Here is a 21,409-nt window from a genome sequence, read left to right on the forward strand (position 1 = left end):
TCCTAACTAATTCCTGACCTCTTTCCCTGCACTGCTCAGCCCACCTACAGACCTTTAAGGTAGGTATGAGGTGTCCCCTTGCCTGGGCTGACAAAACCCTGAATTCCCTGAGATGGTGAAGTAGGGAAATAGGAGCAGCCTGCTCGCACAGAACCTGGATGAGATAGATGACACAAAACAACCAAACTTGAAATAACACTTATCTTCCTGAGCTGGAAAAGACAGCCAACCTTCCTTCCTAGCTTCCAAGACCACAATGATTAGTATAATCCGCCCAGAGCACTGGGCTGGTGTACTATATAAACTAATGACCCCACCCAGTGCACTTGATGAGAGGCGGATCCAGCACGGCTCCAAAACAAACACTAAACTCGTGCTGCTATCCTGGCCGACCTCCGCACATCATCAGAGTGGGGCATGACAGCCAGTAAAACCGCTGTAGAATACGATCCTGAGTCTTCTGCAGCCCCAGGTGACCCCCGAGAATTTGTTGGTGGGCTAGATCTAACACAAGCTTGCGATAAGCATTGGGGACCACCAACTGTTCAATAGGCTCACCCCGTAGTTGGTTTACCCGATACAACATATCCTGATGAACGACAAAACTGGGGAAGACTGATTCTGCCCCATGTTGTTGTGGTTCACCATCTACTATTAACACATTTTCCCAGGCGTGGGATAGGGTTGGGTCCCGACATTGGGTGAACCAAAATTATCCCCGGAGACATTGAGGTCTGCCAATTCAGGACCCGGCGGCAAGTCCTCCACATCTCCCACCATCACACTAAGCGGGGTTGTCTCCCCCTCTTCCACCAAAGTGGTGGTTAGCCCTACCGCTGGCCCTTCAGACTCAAGTTCCCAGGGTTCTGGACTCCCCCCTAAGCCAGGCCACTCTGCTAGGGTTAGCCCTGTCTCACGGGTATCAGTCACTCTCATAGAAGGCCACAGTGCCGGGAAGCCCGGGAAGTCTCTCCCTATTATAAGTTCGTAGTGTAGATTTGGGGCAACTGCCACTTCGTGAGTCCATCTGCCAGCCCCTGTGGTTAGAGACACCAGGGCGGTGGGAAAGTCTTTTAAGTCTCCATGGATGCACATGACCCCGACTTTCCGGCCAGTATACTCCGCTGACCGTACCAGGGGAGCACTTACTAGGGAAACCAGTCTCCCTGAGTCCAGAAGAGCCTCCGCTGGAGTGTTTCCTACCTCCACCTGGCAAAGGTGGTTTAGAGTTTTTGGGGTACCTGCTGCACACAGCTTCCTGGCATATAGCAACTGATGATAGCCATAGTTAGTATGCATGAGTTTCACCTGATGGGGAGATTCAGATCTTACATAGCCCTGCTCCTAATACTGCCAGCAGACTATCGGAGCCAGGTCCGTAGAGGGTACACCCTGGGTGGGTTTGGTTGGTACAAGTCTGGGATGGAGATTTACAGGTTTTGACTGCCCCCCTCCCAAAAGAACCCCCTGTAACAGTCTTAGTAGCCTCTTAGCGCTCCTCCAGGTCCACCATTTCTAGGTCGTGGCCGGGAGACACCTGGCTGATCCAATGCTGGAGAGGGGGTGGCAGAGCCCTCCAGAACATATTAGCCAATAGTCTATCCAGTATAGCCGTGGGACTGAGCACATCAGGCTGTAGCCACTTTTGCAAGAGGTGGAGTAAGTCTTAATACTGGGTCCATCCAGGCTCAGCTGGCTTAAACCCCCACTGATGTACCCTCTGGGCCCGGACCAACATCTCACCCTGCCAAAATCTCACCTTTTAAATTTTGGTAGACGGCCGCTTGATCGTCCGGCAAGTCGAAATACACCCGCTGGGAATTGGATGCCAGGAATGAAGCAACGACCTCAACCCACTGGTCACGGGTTAGCTTCTCCCTGACGACCACTTTCTCATACATCGCCAGCAGGGGCGGACATACCGCCTGTGCAGCCGGTTCAGCTGCACAGGGGCCCATCGTGGGAGGGGGCCCTCCAATTAAGCAGTCTATGCATCTACAGGACGCACAGACAGCTGATCGTAATGGTGAAGCACGCTTCACCATTCATCATCACACCATCCAGCATTTAGAAGGGGCCCACCTTACTATCTGACTTCAGTCTCAGGATGTTCTGCATCCGCAGCTCTGAGGAGCAGGGTTAGGACAGCACATCCTGAGCTGCATCTGCGATCGCCCCCCCCCCCATCCTCCATACAGCTCAGTCCTGCTGTGTGGTGGGCAGCGTCAGCCAGGTCTGTGCTGAGCCACTTCTTCACTGTGTCATAGCTCCGCCTCCGTGTGGTAATGTCAGTAGCTCCACCCCCTGGTAGTAGCCCCGCCCACATGTGGTCCTCTCCTAGCGCTTCTGGTGCTTAATGTGTGAGGCCTGCAGCAACTTAGGAGGAAGTGAGTGAGGAGCGGAGGCTGCCCCAGTGACCACTGTCTCTGCCAGACACTTAACTTGACTTGGTATGTTGTTGTTTTTTACCCCACCTGTCCCCCTCTGGCCCTCCTGTGAATGTCCCTTACCCACATACTGTGAGGCTACATTAACAATGTATTTTGCGGTCCGCGGATCTCCAAGATATGTATGCCGTCCATATGCGATCTGTATATTTTTGAAAACCCATCAACTTAAATGGGTCTGCAGTCCGCATTTTGTAGAGAAATATAGGACATGTAACATTTTCCATCTTGTGCAGAACGGACATACAGATGCAGAAAGCACATGGAAGTCATTTGCTTTCCGCATCCGTATGTCTGTTCCGCAAAGGATAGAAAATGTGACATGTCCTATACTGGTCCGCAACATGCAGGCTAGTTAATAGGTCTGCAAAAAAATGCAGATGGCACATGGGCCTCATCCGTAATTTGCAGATCATAAAATACATATGGTCCGTGTCGTGTAAATGGGTTAAAAGTGTTGCTCAGACACTCAGGGGGTCATTTATTAAGACTGGTGTTTTAGACACCGGTCCTAATAACCCCTAAACTGGAAGTGGTTCTGCTGATGTTATGAAGAGGCGCCGGCCTCTCCATAACTTCAGCGCATCCAGCGCCAGTGTAAATGCATATCATCCAGACTGAATCCTGACCCGTTCATTTCAATAGGTCTGTGTGAGGAGGCATATGTCTGGCAATAACTACTGTGAGGGGCGCATATCTGGCCATAACTACTTTGAAGGGGGGACAATATCTGGGCATAACTACTGTAAAGGAAGCACATATCTGGCCATAACTACTGTAGGGGGCACATATCTGGCCATAACTACTGTGAGGGGGGCACATATCTGGACATAACTACTGTGAGGGGCACATTTCTAGACATAACTACTGTGAGGGGGGATAATATCTGGGCATAGCTACTGTGAATGGGGCACATAATCTGGCATAACTACTGTGAGGAGGCACATATCTGGACATAACTACTGTGAGGGGCACATATATGGACATACCTACTGTGAAGGGGGGACAATATCTGGGCATAGCTACTGTAAAGGAGGCACATATCTGGCCATAACTACTGTGAGGGGGCACATATCTTCCATAACTACTGTGAGGGGGCACATATCTGGCCATAACTACTGTGAGGGGGCAGATATCTGGCATAACTACTGCGAGGGGGTACATATCTGTCCATAGCTACTGTGGAGGGGGCACAATGTGGATATTACTACTGTGTGCTGGCGCAAAGGGGCAAAAATTACTATGTAGGAGCATTAAGAGGACATCAATACGCACCACAGTATCTGAAGGGTTTCCCCTATCTTTGATGCGACTGATCACCCCTTTCTCTCCCTGTAGGATTGGGGGAAGATGACAAATTGGGGTCCCTTCTGCTGCCACACCTCATTGTATTAATCTTTACCTATGGCCTATGTTTATTTCTATATGTGTGGTTGGGGGACCCAGGCACATTCTTTGCACAGAGGCCCTCTGCTGCCAGTGTCCGCCCCTGATCGTCAGGTAGGTTTCGATGTCGTTTGCGAGGGTCATCTTGGGAATCACGGCACAGACTGCTTTCCAGGCATCGTGGACGCTCTGGGTTGCTCCTGCTGTCTGCAAAGCCATCACATGTTGTAGCAACAACTGGTTAGTCTCCTGCTGCTGCTTATTAGCCTCGCATTGCTACAGGTTTTTCTCTCGCTGCTGCAGATTAGCCTCTATGAGGGCCTTCACAACAGCCTCCGTTTTGTCATGGGGCACTGGTCGTAATACAGCTGGTTTAATGTACGACATACAACCGTGCCTGAAAAATGCAGAAACCAAAAATATTGACGTTCACGCCAGCCAGAGGCGTACATAGAAATCACTGGGCCCCATAGCAAAAATGTGAATTGGGCCCCTTAACCCCGCCCACTACCCACCATGGCCCCTCCCACTTCCTGACCTGGCTCCTCCCGTGCCACACCCCCATTAAATAAATTTATACATGACCTACAGAAACTGTTAGGGTCCATTCACACGTCCGCAAAATGGATCCGCATCCGTTCCGCAATTTTGCGGAACGGGTGCAGACCTATTCATTTTCAATGGGGCCGGAATGTGCTGATTTGCACTTCCGCATCCGTGCTTCCGTTTCCGCCAAAAAATAGAACATGTCCTATTCTTGTCCGCAATTGCGGACAAGAACAGGCATATTCTATTAGTGCCGGCAATGTACGGTCCGCAAAATGCGGAACGCACATTGTCGTTTTCCGTGTTTTTTACGGATCCGTGGCTCCGTGTATCCGCAAAACACATTGCGGACGTGTGAATGGAGCCTAGGGGTTTCCTGGGGTGACCTGTCACATGGGATATCTGCTGCAGCCTGCAGGTCTCCTTATTTGGGGTGCCCTGTTAAAGGGAATCTGTCACTAGCAATTTACCCATTTTTTTTTTTCATGAATCCATCTTTAACAGAGTACCTTTTTTCCATCTGTCTTGTTCTTTTGATTGTGAGTCTTGTCATTTCTTAAAAAAATCGATTTTTATGATATGTAAATGACGCTGTAAGGAGCCCAGAGGGGCGTTATTCTTTCTCCACGGTGCCCAGGAACGCCCGTCTGAAGTGCCGTGCTCGGCTAAATTTGAAAACTAATAACGCCTCCAAGTTCATCTAAATCGCCTCCCAGAGGCGAGGCTAAGTGCTCCCCCCCCCCAGCACCGTGCTCTGCGGCAAACACCCCCGATCCTCCTTTCGCCGGCATCCCAAATCCCGCGCAAAACGTCTTGGAGGCGTTATTAGTTTTCAAATTTAGCCGAGCACGGCACTTCAGACGGGCGTTCCTGGGCACCGTGGAGAAAGAAGAACGCCTCTCTGGGCTCCTTACAGCGTCATTTACATATCATAAGAATCGATTTTTTGAAGAAATGACAGGACTGACAATCAAAAGAACAAGACAGATGGAAAAAAGGTACTCTGTTAAACATGGATTCATGAAAAAAAAAAATGGGTAAATTGCTAGTGACAGATTCCCTTTAATCGGGACATCTGCTAGATTTTTGGGACCTGTCACATGGGACATCAGCCATGATGGTTGGGGGCCGGGGCACTATTTCTGGGGTTCCATGAGTCAGTAGTGGTAAATATCTCTGTGTACATTGTGCTATAATATACTTGGAATTCGGACTAGTCGGCCGGGCCAGGCACTGCTGCAGGGAGTGGGACGAACGAACGGTACTTCACTTGACTGAGTCTGAGACGAGTGACTTACTTCAAGACTCAAGTTCAGGCCAGCCAGGGACACAACCGGTGCACTGCTCAGTGCTCACTCACAGTACTACTCACCACTGCTTCAGAGTTCAGAATCTTCCTCCGGACTCCCGCTCTCTCCTCAGCTCAGGGCAGGCACTGACTCGTCTCTGTTGAAGGGCCGGCCCGACGGCGAAGTTCGAGGAGATTCTCCCGCCCGCCCCCTTGCGCCACTGGCCAATCAGCAGCTGCCTCAACAGAGTTGCCTTGTGCTGATTGGCCAGCGGCACGAGCGCCACATGCAGGCTGGTGTTTGATCCTGATTCCGGCAGACAGTCAGGAGGAGGTCAGGTCGGGGGGGGCGGCGAGGCAAAGATGAGTTGATGTAGGGGCTGGGCCCTGGGGAGAAAAAAGCAATTAGCCGGCTGCAGCAGGTCATGAGTGGGTGGGGCCTTCTCTGCGCTACGGGCCCCCCAGTGCCGCGGGACCCATAGCAGTGGCGTGGTCTGCCTCTATGGGCGGTACGCCACTGACGCCAGCCTCACTGCTCTTGCACGCATCCTCCACCAATTGTGGGGTTTCACTCTGGTAGATTTTTGCACAATACGTGCAACTTCACATTTTGCAGGTCTTAGTACTGTGGGGTTTCGCTCTGGTAGATAGGGTAAGCAAGCGCAGTACAGAGGCAAAATACAAGCTCTTAACTCAAAACGTCAGTGTTTATTTCACAAAACAGCACATAACTTTGCAGTCTTGGTGTTAATTCACACACAATGGAAAGTTCATATAACACAAGTCACCTTGCTGGCAGTTCTGCCTCCAGTAGTCCACAGCAGGCTTTAAGGATCCTGCTGAGCCCAGCTACCTATTTAAGGACAGCCAGGTGCTGCCAAAACTCTGGTCCGGTATTTGACCTCACCTGGCTGGAAACCAGCCCAGCCGCACATGCTGGGAGGAAAATACCTGCCTTGCCAGACACAAACCCTCACTGTGTCACACTACATATTACTGATTGGTGCATTAAGTATTGTTGTGAAAGTGTGACATCGCAGCGCCATGTCTGTAGCATGTATGTATAGACAGCAGAACCTACACTATAGCTACACTATATCACTATCTAACCTACACTGACTATCTCTTACTATCTATCTGTATTAACCACTTGCCATCTGGGCCATTTGCCCCCTTCCTGACCAGGCCTAATTTTGCAAAACTGACCTATCTCACTTTATGTGGTAATAACTTTGGAACGCCTTTACTTATCCAAGTCATTCAGAGATTGTTTTCTCGTGACACATTGTACTTCATGATAGTCATAAATTTGAGTCAATATATTTCACCTTTATTTATGAAAAAATCCCAAATTTACCAAAAATTTTGAAAAATTTGCAATTTTCTAAATTTCAATTCCTCTGCTTTTTAAACAGAAAGTGATACCTCATAAAATATTTATTACTTAACATTTCCCATATGTCTACTTTATGTTGGCATCATTTTGGAAATGTCATTTTATTTTTTTAGGACGTTAGAAGGCTTAGAAGTTTAGAAGCAATTCTTCACATTTTTAAGAAAATTGCCAAAACCCACTTTTTAAAGACCAGTTCAGGTCTGAAGTCACTTTGTGGGGCCTACATAGTGGATAACCCCATAAATGACCCCGTTGTAGAAACTACACCCATCAAGTTACTTAAAACTTTGTTAACCCTTTAGGCGTTCCACAAGAATTAAAGGAAAATGGAGATCAAATTTTTAAATTTCCCTTTTTTGGAAGATTTTCCATTTTAATCTAATTTCTTCTTTAACACATCGATGGTTAACAGCCAAACAAAACTCAATATTTATTACCCAGATTCTGCGGTTTACAGAAACACCCCACATGTGGTCATAAACTGCTGTATGGGCACACAGCAGGGCGCAGAAGAAAAGGAACTCCACATGGCTTTTAGATGCCATGTCCCATTTGAAGCCCCCCTGATGCACCCTCACAGTAGAAACTCCCAAAAAGTGACCCCATTTTGGAAACTATGGGATAAGGTGCCAGTTTTATTGGTACTATTTTTGGGTACATATGATTTTTTTGATCATTAATTATAACACTTTATGGGGGCAAGGTGACCAAAAAATTTGTTGTTTTAGCACAGTTTTTATTTATTTATTTTTAAAGCGTTCACTTGAGGGGTTCAGTCAAGTGACATTTTTATAGAGCAGATTGTTACGGACGTGGCGATACCTAATATGTATACTTTTTCTTATTTATTAAAGTTTTACCCAATAATAGCCTTTTTGAAACAAAAAAATTATGTTTTAATGTGTCCATGTTCTGAGAGCTATAGTTTTTTTATTTTTTGAGAGATTTTCTTATGTAGGGTCTCATTTTTTGCGGGATGAGGTGACGGTTTTATTGGTACCATTTTGTGGGACATACGCCTTTTTGATCACTTGGTGTTGCACTTTTTGTGATGTAAGGTGACAAAAATTGCTTGTTTTGACACAGATTTTATTTTTTTATTTTTACGGTGTTCACCCGAGGGTTTAGTTCATGTGATATTTTTATAGAGCTGGTTTTTACGGACGCGGCAATACCAAATATGTATACTTTTTTTTATTTATTTCACTTTAACACAATTATAGCATTTTTTAAACCAAAAAAATGATGTTTTAGTGTCTCCATGTTCTAAGAGCTATAGTTTTTTTTATTTTTTGAGAGATTTTCTTATGTAGGGGCTCATTTTTTGCGGGATGAGATGACGGTTTTATTGGTACCATTTTGTGGGACATACGCCTTTTTGATCACTTGGTGTTGCACTTTTTGTGATGTAAGGTGACAAAAATGGCTTTTTTTGACAGTTATTTATTTTTATTTTTTATGGTGATTATTGGACTGGGTCTATTATGTGGTATATTTATAGAGCCGACCGTCACGGACGCAGCAATACAAAATATGTCTATTTTATTTTATTTTTTCTATTTTTTTATTATTTTTTTTATTCCTTACTTGGGGGATTTTTTTTTTTACATGTGAAAACTTAATTTTTTATTTTTTTTAACATTTTATTTTTATTTTTTTTATTTTACACTTTGCGTCCCCCATAAGGTCATACAAGACCTCTGGGGGACATTTAACTTCACTTTTTTGGTATATGGTATTGCCGCGTCCGTAAAAACCAGCTCTATAAAAATATCACATGAACTAAACCCTCGGGTGAACACCGTAAAAATAAAAAAATAAAATCTGTGTCAAAACAAGCAATTTTTGTCACCTTACATCACAAAAAGTGCAACACCAAGTGATCAAAAAGGCGTATGTCCCACAAAATGGTACCAATAAAACCGTCACCTCATCCCGCAAAAAATGAGACCCTACATAAGAAAATCTCTCAAAAAATAAAAAAACTATAGCTCTCAGAACATGGACACATTAAAACATAATTTTTTTGTTTCAAAAAGGCTATTATTGGGTAAAACTTTAATAAATAAGAAAAAGTATACATATTAGGTATCGCCACGTCCGTAACAATCTGCTCTATAAAAATGTCACTTGACTGAACCCCTCAAGTGAACGCTTTAAAAATAAATAAATAAAAACTGTGCTAAAACAACAAATTTTTTGGTCACCTTGCCCCCATAAAGTGTTATAATTAATGATCAAAAAAATCATATGTACCCAAAAATAGTACCAATAAAACTGGCACCTTATCCCATAGTTTCCAAAATGGGGTCACTTTTTGGGAGTTTCTACTGTGAGGGTGCATCAGGGGGGCTTCAAATGGGACATGGCATCTAAAAGCCATGTGGAGTTCCTTTTCTTCTGCGCCCTGCTGTGTGCCCATACAGCAGTTTATGACCACATGTGGGGTGTTTCTGTAAACCGCAGAATCTGGGTAATAAATATTGAGTTTTGTTTGGCTGTTAACCATCGATGTGTTAAAGAAGAAATTAGATTAAAATGGAAAATCTTCCAAAAAAGGGAAATTTAAAAATTTGATCTCCATTTTCCTTTAATTCTTGTGGAACGCCTAAAGGGTTAACAAAGTTTTAAGTAACTTGATGGGTGTAGTTTCTACAACGGGGTCATTTATGGGGTTATCCACTATGTAGGCCCCACAAAGTGACTTCAGACCTGAACTGGTCTTTAAAAAGTGGGTTTTGGCAATTTTCTTAAAAATGTGAAGAATTGCTTCTAAACTTCTAAGCCTTCTAACGTCCTAAAAAAATAAAATGACATTTCCAAAATGATGCCAACATAAAGTAGACATATGGGAAATGTTAAGTAATAAATATTTTATGAGGTATCACTTTCTGTTTAAAAAGCAGAGGAATTGAAATTTAGAAAATTGCAAATTTTTCAAAATTATTGGTAAATTTGGGATTTTTTCATAAATAAAGGTGAAATATATTGACTCAAATTTATGACTATCATGAAGTACAATGTGTCACGAGAAAACAATCTCTGAATGACTTGGATAAGTAAAGGCGTTCCAAAGTTATTACCACATAAAGTGCTTTTTTTTATTTATTTCACTTTAACACAATTATAGCATTTTTTAAACCAAAAAAATGATGTTTTAGTGTCTCCATGTTCTAAGAGCTATAGTTTTTTTTATTTTTTGAGAGATTTTCTTATGTAGGGGCTCATTTTTTGCGGGATGAGATGACGGTTTTATTGGTACCATTTTGTGGGACATACGCCTTTTTGATCACTTGGTGTTGCACTTTTTGTGATGTAAGGTGACAAAAATGGCTTTTTTTGACAGTTATTTATTTTTATTTTTTATGGTGATTATTGGACTGGGTCTATTATGTGGTATATTTATAGAGCCGACCGTCACGGACGCAGCAATACAAAATATGTCTATTTTATTTTATTTTTTCTATTTTTTTATTATTTTTTTTATTCCTTACTTGGGGGATTTTTTTTTTTACATGTGAAAACCTAATTTTTTATTTTTTTTAACATTTTATTTTTATTTTTGTTATTTTACACTTTGCGTCCCCCATAAGGTCATACAAGACCTCTGGGGGACATTTAACTTCACTTTTTTTTTTCTTTTCACTGTGGATTTCTCCTATAACTGGGGCTGACATAGTAGCCCCAGTTACAGGAAAAATGCACCCCCAGAGAGGCTGTACAGCAGAATACAGAGCTGTACAGCCTCAGTGCAGGGCTGATTGAGGTCCCTGAAAGACCTCACAGCTCCTGCACTCTCCCGGCTCAGACAGTCACATGTCCTGGAGATCGTGCTGATTAGACTCCAGTGAAAACAGCTGCTGGGTGAGTGTAAATGTTCCGATCTCTCTCTCCTGCTAGCACTAATGAGAGGGAGACAGTACAAGCCTCTCTGAGCGCTTTAACTGCAGATTACAGCGCTCACAACACATGCTCTGGAGACTATGCTGATTTGTCTCCAGTGTAAACAGCTGCTGGGGGATCGCTGCTGGAGTGTGAATGTACCGATCTCCCTCTCCTGCCAGCGCTACAGAGAGGGAGACGGTACAAGCATTTCAGAGCGCTGTAACTGGAAATTACAGCGCTCACATGCCCTGGAGACCATGCTGATCGGTCTCCAGGGCTTACAGTTAAGAATTACGATCTCGATGCCTACTTTAAATACCGATCTCCCTCTCTGACTGGCAGCAATAAGAGGGAGATGGTAGATGCATTTGTGATCGCTCTGACTGCTTGTCAGAGCGATCAAAAGCCTGGAGACCAGCAAAAAAGTTCTCAGGGTAAAGCTCCATGTTCTTGGCTGTCAGGAGAGAGCTTAGTCATGGAGTTTCTATGTACAGGGGCAGAGCACAGGAGGGAAAGCTGCAGGACGTTTTAAAACGTGCTATCAGAAATAGAGATCCACCTCCTGGACGTTTATAGTCAATGGGCAGACGGGAGGTGGTTAAATATATAAGCTAACTAACTAACTAACTAACTAACTATCTAATGTAATTACATAGATAAGCACAGAGCACAGCAATGTCACTTCTGTCTCTTTCAGAACTCCAAAAAAATGCAGAAAATGGCTGCTCAGGAAGTTCTTATAAGTAAGGGGTAGACAACTTTCCGATTTGTTGCTAGGGATCTTGCTAAGCTCATACAAAGACATTGCAGCCTTCTCATTGGTCCACAAGCAAGAAGCAGGGATGGATCATGGGTTCAGATGAAAAAAAATCTAGAATATTCGCGAATACGAATATACTTTATAGCAATATATTCTGCATCTTCGCGAATTCTCAAAGTGGCGATATTCGCAATAAAAATTTGCGATTCGAATATTCGGGATCAACACTACTCACCATCTGTGACAGGACCACTATGTTAATTCCTAATGCGGTTGCCACCCTCCCCACTCTGTAACTGTGCCACTATGTTGACTCCTCATGCTGTTGCCACCTCACCACTCTGTGACTGGGCCATTGTGTTGACTCTTCATGCGGTTGCCATCCTCTGTACTCTGTGATTGGGCCACTATGTTAACTTCTCATGCAGTTGCCACGGCACCACTTTTTAAATTGGCCACTGTGTTGACTCCTCATGCGGTTGCCAAATCACCACTCTGTGACTTGGCCATTGTGTTGACTCTTCATGCGGTTTCCACCCTCACCACTCTGTGACTGGGCCATTGTGTTGACTCAACATGCTGTGGCCACCTTCACCACTCTGTAACTGGGACATTATGTTGACTCCTCATGCGGTTTCCACCTCACTACTGTGTGACTGGGCCACTATGTTGACTCTTCATGCGTTTTCCACCTCACCACTCTGTCACAAGGCCACTATGTTGACTCCTCATGCAGTTGCTACTCTCCCAACTCTGTAACTAGGCCACTAGGTTGATTCCTCATGCGTTGCCATGTCACCATTTCGTGACCGGGCCGCTATGTTGACTCCTCATGCAGCTGCCACCTCATCATTCTTTAAATGGGCCACTGTGTTGACTCATCCTGTGATTGCCACCTCACCACTCTATGACTCCTTACTTTGTGACTGGGCCACTATGTTGACTCCTCATGTGGTTGCTAACCTCTCCACTCTGTAACTGGGCCACTATGTTGACTCCTCATGCAGTTGTCATCTGACCATTCTGTGACTGGTCCATTGTGTTAACGCTTCATGCAGTTGCCAGATCACCTCTCTGTGACAGGGCCCTTATGTTGACTCCTCATGCGGTTGCCACCTCACCACTCTGTAATGGGCCACTGTGTTGACTCCTCATGTGATTGCCACCTCACCACGCTGTGACTGGGCCACTATGTTGACTCTTCATGCGTTTTCCACCTCACCACTCTGTCACAAGGCCACTATGTTGACTCCTCATGCAGTTGCTAGCCTTCCAACTCTGTAACTAGGCCACTAGGTTGATTCCTCATGCGTTGCTATGTCACCATTTCGTGACAGGGCCACTATGTTGACTCCTCATGCAGCTGCCACCTCATCATTCTTTAAATGGGCCACTGTGTTGACTCATCATGTGATTGACACCTCTTCATTCTATGACTCCCTACTTTGTGACTGGACCACTATGTTGACTCCTAATGTGGTTGCTACCCTCCCCACTCTGTAACTTGGCCACTATGTTGACTCCTCATGCAGTTGCCATCTCACCATTCTGTGACTGGTCCATTGTGTTAACTCTTCATGCAGTTGCCAGCTCACCCCTCTGTGACAGGGCCCCTATGTTGACTCCTCATGCGGTTTCCACCTCACCATTCTTTAAATGGGCCACTCTGTTGACTCCTCATGTGATTGCCACCTCACCACGCTGTGACTTGGCTACTGTGTTGATTCTTCATACAGTTACCATCCTAACCACTCTGTGATTGGGCCACTGTGTTGACTCCTCGTGCTGTTGCCATCCTTCCCTACTCTGTGACTGAGCCACCATGTTGACTCCTCATGCAGTTGCCACCCTCGCCACTCTGTAACTGGGCCACTATATTGACTCCTTATGTGGTTGCCTCCTTATAATTCTGTGTCTGGGCCACTATGTTGACTCCTCATGCGGTTACCACCTTACCACACTGTGACTTAGCCACTATGTTGACTTCTCATGCGGTTACCACCTCACCGCTCTGTAACTGGACCTCTGTGTTGACTCCTCATGCGGTTGCCACCTCACCACTCTGTGATTGGACCATTCTGTTGACTCCTCATGCGGTTTCCACCTCACCACTTTGAAACTGGACCGCTGTGTTAACTCCACATGCGGTTGCCACCTCACCACTCTGTGACTGGGCCACTTTGTTGACTCCTCAAGCGGTTGCCACTCTCACCCCTCTGTAATGGACCACTAGTGTTCCTGTTTGGCCTTGTTGACATCACCATAAATTTTACCCTTCTTCTGATTTATCTAAAGGACGGAAAAATGAAAAATGTAAGGCCTTTATCACATGTTCCCTATTTTGCATCAGGATATGCTCATAATTTGGAAGCCAAAAGCAGGAGGGGGTACAAAACACAGAAGACATGCAAATTTTCCAATCAGGTGTCATCTCTTTTTTCTATGCACTCCTATTTTTTTTTTTGCCTTTAGATGAGAATAACTGACCAAATGCTGACCGTGTGAAAGCGGATGCTCAAAAGACACAATCAGTTTTCATGGGGTTGATCTTGTGACAGATCAGTAGAAGGGAAAAATAAACAGTGACGTCAACACAAACTTACTGATACTTACTGACATCCTCTCCACTCTGTCATAGGGCCACTACTTGTATCAGCATGTAACAGATCAGGTTCTATAGAAATGTATGTGGAATTAGCAGATGGTGTAAAAGGAGTGCTCTCTTTCACGCCACAGTAGAATCTTGGGCCACTGCATGGTTCTTTATACCTGACGCTAACATTGACCTGTAAGGCTGAGTTCACATTTGAGTTATTTGGTCAGTTTTGGCCCCATAACTGACCAAATAATTAAATTGTGAAGTGATTCTATAAGTGATGCCTGTCATCTGCATGTCATACTGACTCACAGTACTGTTTCACTACCACAGCGGACTAACTATGCATGTTTCTCAATGCACAATGTTGTAAACCGATATACAGACTGTCTGCAGCCAGGAAATAGCTGATTTTTTTATAGGCTTCGTCACAAATAAATTTGTATCGAATCAAATTTTTAGGGAAAATTTACTAAGCGGCCGAATAAAAATTTTTAAAACTTCGCTCATCTCTACAGTACTCATAAGTAGTGTTGAGCGCGAATTTTCGAATATCAATTTTTTTTAGCGAATATCGGCACTTTGCTAATTCGCGAATATTTCGAATATAGTGCTATAAATTAAATATTTCGAATATTCTTTTTTTTTTTTTATTGTTATATTTTTTTCTTTCCCACTTCCCAAAAGTAGTTCTTACCTGTCCTTAGGATTCCTGGCTGCTCCAGTCAGTGCCCGTTGCCGCTTCTGACGACTTCCGTGCTCATGGAGCGTCCCCATCACCATGGGAACGTCTCCATACTAGAATGTACTGTCGGATTTGAGAATTACGTTGAAATCGTAATTCCATTAATTCAAGTTATAATAATCGAATTTCGATTTCAACTTAGCACTGCTATATTTAATTCTAGCCTAATATGTAATATAGCAGTGCTAAGTTGAAATCGAAATTCGATTATTATAACTTGAATTAATCGAATTGCTATTTCAACTTGGACCTGGTTTACTATGGTTGGCTTGGTAGAATTAGCGAATATGACGAATGTATTCGTCATATTCCTCAAAACGAAGATAACGAAGTATTCTCCATCTTCGTTTTAGCTACCTATTCGTCAACTTCGCTAATTCTAACAATCAAATAGGAAGGTTGACTATAGAGAAAGCTGTGTTTAATTCGCTATGCGATATTATTACTTTGCTTTTTTTTTTTTTATAAATAGAATCATTATAATAATCAAGTATTTAACTATTCATTTTTTTTTAAAAAAGCAAAGTAATATAATCGCATAGCGAATTAAACTTAGCTGTCTCTATAGTCAACTTTCCTATTTGATTGCTAGAATTAGCGAACTTGACGAATAGGTAGCTAAAACGAAGATGTAGAATACTTTGTTATCTTCGTTTTGAGGAATATGACGAATACATTCGTCATTTTCGTCATCTTCGCTAATTCTAGATATCAAACCAATAGGAAAGTAGCCTTAAGTTAAAATCGCAATACGCGATTATTTAGATCGCATAATAATCGCGATAACTAGAATAATGACGAATATTCGATTTCGACGAATATGAATTTAGTCGAAATCGAATATGGCACCTGCCGCTCATCACTACTCATAAGCATAGAAAATACATACTTACCATTTGGTAATGCTGTAGCTTTGTGATAAATGTTTAGATTTATATGTAGAGATTTCAGGTTTGAATCCTGGGAGAGACTTCTGGGTTTTTCTGTTCAAATATTTTTTTCTTCCATATTAAACTCGTAATAAAAGTCTATATCCTTATCATATTGAGAATAATGTTTTAGGCTTAAAATCTAATAAATATTGCTGGTTTCTTTGTAATCATATATTGTATTTGGGAATTAACCAGTATTAGGTTTTAGATTTCTAAGTAAAAAAATTTATTGCAAATATTATGCAAAAAATTAGCAAAATATTGCAAAAACGAATATTGCCTATGCCGCTCATCACTTTTCCTTAATTGATGTAAATGATGGTATACTTGATACCTTGAACAGTTGTTATCGCTATGCTCTAGGTATTTATACAGATTGTGTGCCTTTCTTTATAGCAAAAGATTACATGTTACCACTTTGTTGGCTTCTCAGGAGTAGGTCTTCTGTTCGAGCGGTGTTCCACACGTGATCTGACTTTTTGCTTGATCTCCGATGCAGCGCGCTGTTATTTTGTATGCTTCCCATCTTTATATCAGGGATTCGGATGTTGCATTACTTTATCAAGTTGTGGCTGTACCCGGCTTTGTTCTACATTGGAATTTCACATCAGTGTCTGTCTCCAGTTCAGGAATTCTCTGTGCACCCAGATCTGGATTCTACACTTTTATGACAAGAATGGTGAGCAAATCCCATTTTTTCTGTTAGTATTTTAAACTGAATTCATTGGGCAATAGAAAGAGAAATGAGAAAGGCATCACAGAAAATTCAACCAACTACAGTTAGGAATTTAAGGGCCTTTTTGACTCGGCAATAAGAGGGGCAACATCCTGCATTAGGGCTGTAGCTAAGAAGAGATTAACATAGCTATTACAAGGCCAGGAAAGAAGCAAAGCGAGAGGCAGAGGCACAGCTAGGGTCAGAAGGGGAATGTACCATGTGAATTGTTCCCATTTAATGACCCATATGACGTGCATAACTCTTTTGAAATAATGAAACAAGAAACTAAAGAACTAGACAATGTGATGGACAGTTCAATACCTAATGCAGATCTTGAGCTTTTTGTAGATGGTTCCACAAACAGGGGTCATTGTCACAATCTTATATGAAGTACTACTCCTAGAACCATTTCCCCCTGGGGTGTCTGCAAAAGAAGTGGAGTTGAAGATACCATGCATGATAGTGGAAATATAGATTGCTAACATATACAGTACAGACCAAAAGTTTGGACACACCTTCTCATTCAAAGAGTTTTCTTTATTTTCATGACTATGAAGGCATCAAAACTATGAATTAACACATGTGGAATTATATACATAACAAACATGAAAATATATACATAACAAACATGGAAATATGTCATATTCTAGGTTCTTCAAAGTAGCCACCTTTTGCTTTGATTACTGCTTTGCACACTCTTGGCATTCTCTTGATGAGCTTCAAGAGGTAGTCCCCTGAAATGGTCTTCCAACAGTTTGAAGGAGTTCCCAGAGATGCTTAGCACTTGTTGGCCCTTTTGCCTTCACTCTGCGGTCCAGCTCACCCCAAACCATCTAGATTGGGTTCAGGTCCGGTGACTGTGGAGGCCAGGTCATCTGGCGCAGCACCCCATCACTCTCCTTCATGGTCAAATAGCCCTTACTTTCAAAGTTTTCCCAATTTTTCGGCTGACTGACTGACCTTCATTTCTTAAAGTAATGATGGCCGCTCGTTTTTCTTTACTTAGCTGCTTTTTTCTTGCCATAATACAAATTCTAACAGTCTATTCAGTAGGACTATCAGCTGTGTATCCACCTGACTTCTCCTCAACGCAACTGATGGTCCCAACCCCATTTATAAGGCAAGAAATCCCACTTATTAAACCTGACAGGGCACACCTGTGAAGTGAAAATCATTTCAGGGGACAACCTCTTGAAGCTCATCAAGAGAATGCCAAGAGTGTGCAAAGCAGTAATCAAAGCAAAAGGTGGCTACTTTGAAGAACCTAGAATATCACATTTTTTCAGTTGTTTCACACTTGTTTGTTATGTATATAATTCCACATGTGTTAATTCATAGTTTTGATGCCTTCAGTGTGAATCTACAATTTTCATAGTCATGAAAATAAAGAAAACTCTTTGAATGAGAAGGTGTGTCCAAACTTTTGGTCTGTACTGTACACTGACTCCAGGTAAGCTTTTGGCATAGCTCTTGATTATGGATTCATTTGGAAAAGTAGAGACTTTGTTGGATCCTCAGGTAAAAAGTTGCCATTAGCAAGATGCAAGGGCACACAAAAGATACCTCTACTTAAGTCAGAGGAAACTGCATGATGAAGCAGCAAAAGCTGCAGCTCTACTACAGCCTTCCCTTGATGGCATTGTATCACTCCAGATCAGCAAATGAAGAACCTGGCTTCTAAGTAAAAAAGGGGATAGAAGGAAAAGGGGTTGAAAAGAGGCAAGATAAAATGTGTGTAGTAGAGGACTAACTGTACTTGCCCTGAGCCCTGTACTGCCTGATGATGCATCAGACACATGGACCCACTGATGCTTCAAAGGAAGCTATAGCAAGTTTGATAGGTAATTTGGGGATTTCTACAGGAAATAATATTGCAGTTACACACTTTGTTATGGGCTGCTTGATCTGCACTTGCCATAACACTGGAAAGACAATTAAGGTCCCTCCGTGGCATATCCTGAAGCCATCATACCCGTTCCAGTGACTGCAGATGGATTTCATCCACAACTACCAAGGGTGGGTCAGAATGAGGTTGTGCTTGTCTGTGTGGATCTCTTCTCAGGGTGGCCAGAAGCATGGCCTGTCACCAAGGCAAATGCAAGGACTGTGGCCAAGAAGTTCCACTTTGAAGTGGTACTGTACTGTATGTAGGTATGGTATTTTTGAGACTATAGAAAGTGACAGAGATATGCACTTCACAGCAGCAGCAGTATTACAGGAAATACTAGGAGCATCTGGGATAGAACAGGCTTTTCACACCCTCTATTAGTAACATAGTAACATAGTACATAAGGCCGAAAAAAGACCTCTGTCCATCCAGTTCAGCCTGTTATCCTGCAAGTTGATCCAGAGGAAGGCAAAAAAAAAAATCCTGTGAGGTAGAAGCCAATTTTCCTCACTTTAGGGGAATAAAAAATTCCTTCCCAACTACAATCAGGCAATCAGAATAACTCCCTGGATCAACGACCCCTCTCTAGTAGCTATAGCCTGTAATATTATTACACTCCAGAAATACATCCAGGCTCCTCTTGAATTCCTTTATTCTACTCACCATCACCAACTCCTCAGGCAGAGAGTTCCATAGTCTCACTGCTCTTACCGTAAAGAATCCTCTTCTATATTTGTGTACAAACCTTCTTTCCTCCAGACGCAGAGGATGTCCCCTCGTCACAGTCACAGTCCTGGGGATAAATAGATGATGGGATAGATCTCTGTATTGACCCCTGATATACACCCACCTAAAGAATTATTAGGAACACCTGTTCAATTTCTCATGAATGCAATTATCTGGTCAATCAATCACATGGCAGTTGCTTCAATGCATTTAGGGGTGTGGTCCTGGTCAAGAAAATCTCCTGAACTCCAAACTGAATGTCAGAATGGGAAAGAAAGGTGATTTAAGCAATTTTGAGCCTGGCATGGTTGTTGGTGCCAGACGGGCCGGTCTGAGTATTTCACAATCTGCTCAGTTACTGGGATTTTCACGCACAACCATTTCTAGGGTTTACAAAGAATGGTGTGAAAAGGGAAAAACATCCAGTATGCGGCAGTCCTGTGGGCAAAAATGCCTTGTGGATGCTAGAGGTCAGAGGAGAATGGGCCGACTGATTCAAGCTGATAGAAGAGCAACGTTGACTGAAATAACCACTCGTTACAACCGAGGTATGCAGCAAAGCATTTGTGAAGCCACAACACGCACAACGTTGAGGCGGATGGGCTACAACAGCAGAAGACCCCACCGGGTACCATTCATCTCCACTACAAATAGGAAAAAGAGGCTACAATTTGCACGAGCTCACCAAAATTGGACTGTTGAAGACTAGAATAATGTTGCCTGGTCTGATGAGTCTCGATTTCTGTTGAGACATTCAAATGGTAGAGTCCGAATTTGGCGTAAACAGAATGAGAACATATATCCTTCCTCTGATGGCTACTTCCAGCAGGATAATGCACCATGTCACAAAGCTCGAATCATTTCAAATTGGTTTCTTGAACATGACAATGAGTTCACTGTACTAAAATGGCCCCCACAGTCACCAGATCTCAACCCAATAGAGCATCTTTGGGATGTGGTGGAACGGGAGCTTCGTGCCCTGGATGTGCATCCCTCAAATCTCCATCAACTGCAAGATGCTATCCTATCAATATGGGCCAACATTTCTAAAGAATGCTATCAGCACCTTGTTGAATCAATGCCACGTAGAATTAAGGCAGTTCTGAAGGCAAAAGAGGGTCCAACACCGTATTAGTATGGTGTTCCTAATAATTCTAGTATGTAGTTGCCCCATTCCAGTTATTACTTTAGTTGCCCTCCTCTGGACCCTCTCCAGCTCTGCTATGTCTGCCTTGTTCACAGGAGCCCAGAACTGTACACAGTACTCCATGTTTGGTCTGAATAATGATTTGTAAAGTGGTAGGACTATGTTCTCATCACGGGCATCTATGCCCCTTTTGATGCAACCCATTATCTTATTGGCCTTGGCAGCATCTGCCTGACACTGGTTTTTGCAGCTTAGTTTGCTGTTTATTAAAATTCCTAGATCTTTTTCCATGTCAGTGTTACCGAGTGTTTTATCATTTAGTATGTACGGGTGACTTGCATTATTCCTTTTCATGTGCATAACTTTACATTTGGCAGTGTTAAACCTCATCTGCCACTTATTTGCCCAAGCCCCCAATCTATCCAGATCCATCTGTAGCAGTATACTGTCCTCTTCAGTGTTAATTACTTTACACAGTTTAGTGTCATCTGCGAAAATTGATACTTTACTATGCAAGCCTTCTACAAGATCATTAATAAATATATTGAAGAGAATAGGGCCCAATACTGACCCCTGAGGTACCCCACTAGTGACAGTGACCCAATCTGAGTGTGTACCACTAATAACCACCCTCTGTTTTCTATCCCTCAGCCAGTTACTTACCCACTTACAGACGTTTTCTCCCAGTCCGAGCATTCTCATTTTATATACTAACCTTTTATGTGGTACAGTGTCAAATGCTTTGGAGAAATCCAGATATATACGACATCCATTGATTCGCCGCAAGTCTAGAACTTACCTCCTCATAGAAACTGATTAAATTAGTTTGGCATGACCAATCCTTTATGAAGCCATGCTGATATGGCGTTATTTGCTTATTTCCGTTGAGATGCTCTAACCATAGCCTCTCTCAGAAAACCTTCAAACAGTTTACCCACAAAATAATGGT

The sequence above is a fragment of the Bufo bufo genome, chromosome 4 (genome assembly GCF_905171765.1).
Source record: "Bufo bufo chromosome 4, aBufBuf1.1, whole genome shotgun sequence".
In the NCBI taxonomy this organism is placed as follows: Eukaryota; Metazoa; Chordata; class Amphibia; order Anura; family Bufonidae; genus Bufo; species Bufo bufo.